Source organism: Acinonyx jubatus, chromosome B2, assembly GCF_027475565.1.
Source record: "Acinonyx jubatus isolate Ajub_Pintada_27869175 chromosome B2, VMU_Ajub_asm_v1.0, whole genome shotgun sequence".
Classification (NCBI taxonomy): Eukaryota; Metazoa; Chordata; class Mammalia; order Carnivora; family Felidae; genus Acinonyx; species Acinonyx jubatus.
In genome coordinates, this window is record NC_069385.1 from 66721038 (window position 1) to 66727175 (window position 6138).

At 36.3% G+C, this 6138-nt stretch overlaps 1 pseudogene; it reads right to left on the reverse strand.

The window, feature by feature from the left end:
- Positions 1-542: 542 nt before the first annotated feature.
- Positions 543-5834, reverse strand: LOC106980074 (60S ribosomal protein L23-like; annotated as a pseudogene).
- Between the last annotated feature and the right edge of the window lie 304 nt (positions 5835-6138).

Below are 6138 nucleotides of genomic sequence, written 5' to 3' on the forward strand. Positions count from 1 at the left end.
ATTCTGTGCTATTTTTATAACTATTATACAATATAAAATAATGTAATTAAAATATATTTGAGCATAATTTTAAACTTTTAAAAAGTTAATAATTATACTGTGAAAAATATACATGGAGGTGTTCTACTACTTTAGAATATAAAGTTGAAACCTCACAAATGATGACCTAAAATCTACACGTCAGAAAATGAGGTATGGTTTTTTTCATGTGAGTATATTCATGTAGTCAATAAGTTTTGTACCTTTAAAATTTTTTTAATTTCTATTTTGGGGGTGGAGGGAAATAATTTTTAATTTTTTTAAAGTGTATCTGTTTCTTTTTGAGAGAGAGAGAGAGCGCGAGAGAGCGCGCAAGCAAGGGAGGGGCAGACAGAGAGGAAGACAGAGAATCTGAAGCAGGCTTCAGGCTCTGAGCTGTCCCAGAGGTGGGACTTGAACCTGCAAATGGTGAGATCATGACCTGAGACTAAGTCAGACACTCAACCGACTGAGCCACCCAGGCGCCCCCAATTTTTTTTTCTTTTAACAAATATATCAAAGAATCATGCAATGCAGCCAGCATTGGATGAAAGCTTGGGCCAAAAGTCTACACACTCCTTTGCAACTCATCTCATGATAGCAGAATTTTTCATCTCTTCTTTAATGCTTACTATCCCTCGCTTTCTTCAAAATCGAGAAACAGGCCATCTTTTCTCTGGTATGACTTTTGTCGTTGAATTACCGCTGCTGGATATACCTTCTTTCTGAGCTCTGGTTTGCCCTTCTTCACTATGGCCATCACCCTGTCACTCATACCAGCAACAGGAAGTCTGTTCAGTTGTCCTCAATCCCTGTCACAGAGATGATATACAGATTTTTGACTCTTGTGTTGTCAGTACAGTTGGTCATGGCTCCTATGGGAAGATAGGGAAATCCAGAATTTCACACTGGAGGACCTGCCACGGCCTTGTTTAGATATCTTGAAATCAGGAACGGGACAGGAACAAAACAAAACAAAACAAAACAAAACAAAACAAAACAAAACAAAAATACGCTGTAGCTGTAGCTTTTTTTTTCTTAAGTAAGTGTATTAGTCATTGAAGTAAAGTTGAGGACCACATGTTTTGTGGTAAATATTTTTGTCTTTTTAGATCTGCCAGTAAAATCTTGAGAAATTCAAGTTATTTTATAACTTACAGCAAATGTATATGATTTTTTTTGCCACAGTTATTTGAGACTTTTAGGTAAAAAATGCTATGAACTGCTGTTTATGATTCAATATCATGACTTCTTTAATATCAAGATAATCATGAGATCAGAGGAACTAAAAATGGAAAAGTTCTCAGATAAATATTTTTCTAAATTATTTTATTTTTTTCATCATGATAAGTGTACTCTTTAATCCCCATCCCTTATTTCACCTATCCCCCCCCACCCACCTCCCCTCTGGTAACAGTCAGATATCAGGTAAATATTCTAATCACCACATATGGCAGATTTTAAAAACAGAACTAGAGAGGATAAATTATTTTCTTTAAAACTCAAGAGACGTGTATGGCAGGTTCCATTAAACATGCTTCCTAAAGCATGTGGACACACACACACACAATACAGGCATACAAACAATACACAGAGACAAATGTTAAAAAGATAATTAGTGGAATTTGGGGAGCAAATTCTTACAAGGAGCTAAAAGGAGAAGAGCCAATCCGAATTGTAACTCAAAAGTTACAAAGAAATTGCAAATAAGATTATCTTTTGAGCGTTAAACAGGAAGATCAAGACATAATCAATCTGGACAGGGATAGACAACCTATCATAGACAAAAATTCTCTCAGAAGAGTAAGCCTTGAATGAATCCTGATTGCATGAATTCACATGTCCAACGAAATATCAATATCAATCAGAAGGAACGTAGGTTAAGCATGAAAATAAAATAAGTAGAATTCAGCGTCAAATATAATCACTATCCATCCAAGGACACCCCAAGCAAGTGGGGGATATAAGCTAAAGGCTTTTCATGCCTAGTTGTAACATTAGAGCTTCATCTAATTCCATCAGCTATTATTCAAATCTTATAGCTAATTCTGGTTGTTTTGTGATTTCATATTCACCAAGCCACCTCCTGACTGAGCTGCATTTTCCCATTCAAGTATCTGAAGAACAGAATACCTAGTCTGAGGACTTAACTAGGGTATAACTACTCATATTTCTAATTGTAACTGAATGTCCTCTGGGTTGGAATTTGACAATTCATGTAAAGTATCTGAAGGGAAAGTGTGTTGGCCATAGGACTCAAATGTCTAATACCTCAACAATTATTTATGCCACCAAATAGCATACATTTGAATGTTTAGCATCAGAATTATAGACTTGATTAATATGAACTGGTACCAGAGACTGACCAATCAGGTTTTGAAGCCTGAAAGAAATAGGACAGATTCTGGATCACTTCATAAATTCATGACCTAAGGAATTTGAAGTGAAAATGAGCTCGCTACATTTTCCCCAGCATTACATTAATGGTAGGGGTTGTCTGTACTCTGAGATATCTAGAACTTAGTTTAATAAGACTTATTCAGTAAAACAGGTATTGTGATTTCCATTTGATACATGAGAGAACTGAGGTGTAGTTAAGTTATATAACTTTTTTTCAAGCTGGCACAATTAATAAGTGGATCTAGAATTTGAACCAGATATTTGTAGTCAGGGGTAGCTAACTCAAATGACTGCAGAGGTAATAAGTGGGTAAAGAAGTATAATGAGGATTCTTTAAGCCTGTGTAAATTATAAGCTTGTAACAACACAGGTTACCAGTTTCCCATGAAAAGTCAAATATTCTAATTTTACGTGAAATCTCTTGATTTTGAAATATTGTTATCTAATTTAAAGATATGCTTTGGACACTATGAGCTGAATAAAACACATACATAAGCCCGTTTGGGCTATGGGACACCAATTTGTGACCCAGGAGCCAAAGTAAATACTTCTGTTATCTGCAGGAAAATAAGATTTTTCTAAATTCTGGAAAAATAATTACTCATCTGAAATGATACTCTCTGATGAGCACCTAGAGTGCTATTATTCTATGCTACTTACTCACCTTTTCAATTTAGTGATTTAGAAGTAAGAACAAGTGTGATTGGGTTTTTTTGTACAGAATTTGTGAAAGGATGCCCTACCTCTTTTGAACAAGGGATTTCAGATGTATCTGAACATGATTAGAAGTTTCCTAAAGAAATAGTTGCCTGGTATTTCACCACACGAACAAGTGACTGAAAATATTATCTGAAATTATCAAAGAAGAGCCAGGACAGTATGGCTTTGAAACTAACTTTTAGAAAATGGATAATTTGTGGTATAGATAATTACATACGGGTAGTCTTCTTTGAAAACTGTAAATAATTTTTACTCTAGTGTTGGCACAATATTTTCCAGATGCCTTTGGTGTGCCTTCCGTGATTCAAAAGTTAAAGAACCTCTGGACTCGGAATATCCAGCTGAAATGTGTAATTATACCAGATAAATAGCACTCAATGGACTATGACATCTTAGCCAAGACTTGGGTCTGTCTAGGTGAACTACACTTGACTCATGCATATTCTTGTTCTTTCTGAAACTTGCAAGAAGGAAAGTTATTTGTTTCCCTTCATAAGGATGTATTTATGCTCCACAATATACACTTAAAGGGATCTATCCCTTTATATTAAAAAAAAAACAGAGAGGGGCGCCTGGGTGGCTCAGTCGGTTAAGCGTCCGACTTCAGCTCAGGTCACGATCTCACGGTCCGTGAGTTCGAGCCCCGCGTCGGGCTCTGGGCTGATGATGGCCCAGAGCCTGGAGCCTGCTTCCGATTCTGTGTCTCCCTCTCTCTCTGACCCTCCCCCGTTCATGCTCTGTCTCTCTCTGTGTCAAAAATAAATAAATGTTAAAAATTAAAAAATAAAATAAAATAAAAAAAACAGAGAAAAGAAGCCATTATATCATAGCTCCTATAGAAAGCATAGTTTTATATTGTATGCCATCTATATAAGTTAAAAGTTTAAAATAGTTTAAAATAGTTTCCTTATTTAAAGGGAGAACATCTTCCAAATAACCAGTTTGAAATAAAATGTGAAGGGCCTGAAGAGAATATGTCAGTCAGAATATTAGAGAAGTGCCAAATATTATAGAAATAAAAACTACACGTTATGTTTTCCATGTTGAAGGTTAGACACACTGGCTGTGGATCTGATTCTCAGACTCTTCAGATTTGTGCTCCTGACAGGAAAAGAATCACCTAATTTCAGGAGAAAACAGGCAGGGAGCCATATCCTACAGCAGTTTTCTGTTGCTGCAGAGTGATGAGAAAACCCCTAAGTTGGGTCAAAGCAAGTGAATAATTCTCAGTTGAGAAAACAATTGCCTATTGACTGTAGACTGGGCAATTATTCTTCAAGTTTCCTACCTCTTAGGGGACCCCACCTAAGAGACAGTGTGAGCCCTATTGTGAACAAATGATATAGCCCTCTTTGGATCAACTCCACGGAGGCTTCAAGTAATATCAGAAACTGACCCAAGGATGCCCTAGATATTGCACTTCTAAAAACAGGTCTTGAGATGCAGTGCCTTTTCTTCGATGGTTTAAAAAACAAGGACTTTCTGTGTTCAAAGACAGGACTAAAATCACAAAAGCACATCGCTACAGAAATGTGTAAAATTTATATCAGAAATACAAATTAAGCCAATCTTGCAAACAAAATGTCTTTCTATTAATAATTTTCCTAATTAGAACCCCAGTGGTGCTAGTAGTTTCTGGTCCGAGGATAATAATTAATTAAATTTTTGATATATCTTTCTTTTTAAAATGTAGAGGCTGTAATGTCATTAAGTTAATAGCTATTTATTAAGTACTTACTGTGTACCATTTACCTACAACTGAGCTAAGAACTGCCACTTCCAAAATGAACGTTATCTGATATAGTCTACTGGCAGAATGAATAGTGCTGGGAGATATCAACAGGGCCTCATCACTAGGCTTCACCTAAATCACTCCTGATTGATGGCTATCTCTGCTGTCCTTAAAGATCTCCTAGAGTGGAAGTGCTACACATTCATTAACAAATTCTATTAAGGGAAAGTTCTCCTTAATAGCCAGTGTCATCCTGGAGCCAAAATCTGTTTTGTTTAATTTTATTGCCATTACAGTTGTAAATATCTGGACTAGTTTAACATGCTGCCCAGCATGTTTAAGCACCTAAGTTCAACTATGTTTCCTGTTTCTTTTTCTTTTTTTGCTTAAGAGAAAGATGCATCCCTTTTTATATGCAACACTAACCCATCATGCTCTAAGCGCTACTCTCGCCTTCCATCTTGTGCCATTATTTTTTTCTCTTTCTCCGATATCAGCTGGTCCTTTCACCTAAGCATGTAAAGGTGCTCATGCTTCTCTAATATTAAAAAAGGCCCTAATTTATTCTTACATCATCCCCTCTGCTAATTTCTCTTTCTTCCATCCTAACCAGGTTATTTTGCATTTTCTTCCATTCTCTCCTTAACTCCTTGTGAGCTGACAATTTTTCTTACCACTACACAGAAATTACCCTTACAAAGATCACTGACAGCCTAACGGCAAAATCCAATTTCCACTTATTATTCTCACATTACTTGAATGTACAGTATATTTAACACCATTGACCACTGCTAGCACTAATAAAATGGTTGTAATTTAAAGCAATTTAATATATTCTCCTTTAAATTTTAGGCTCTCTTAGATTTAATGGCTACAGTCTCTCTTGGTTTAACTTTTCTTACTCGCTCCTTATACTATCATTTGTGGTTTCTCTTTTTTCCACTCGCTTCTTAGATATCGGCATTACTCAGAGTCCTCAGCTCTTATCTCTTCTCTTTGCGTATGTTCTTTTTGGCCAGTCACTTGCACAATAGAAGATTGCCCTGCTACTTAGTTATAGAAAAATCCAAATCCATATCCCAACCGAGACCCTTTTCTATTGCTCAAGCTCCAAATGCCTCCTGGTACCTTTAACTGGCTGAATATGTGGACTTCATCCCTAGTTCTAATTGCTAGGACCACCATCTCCCTTATTGACCTGCAAAGGTGTGAGTCACCATTCTTTACTCTCTTTCCTGTTACTTTGCATATCTAGTTAGATGCTAGTT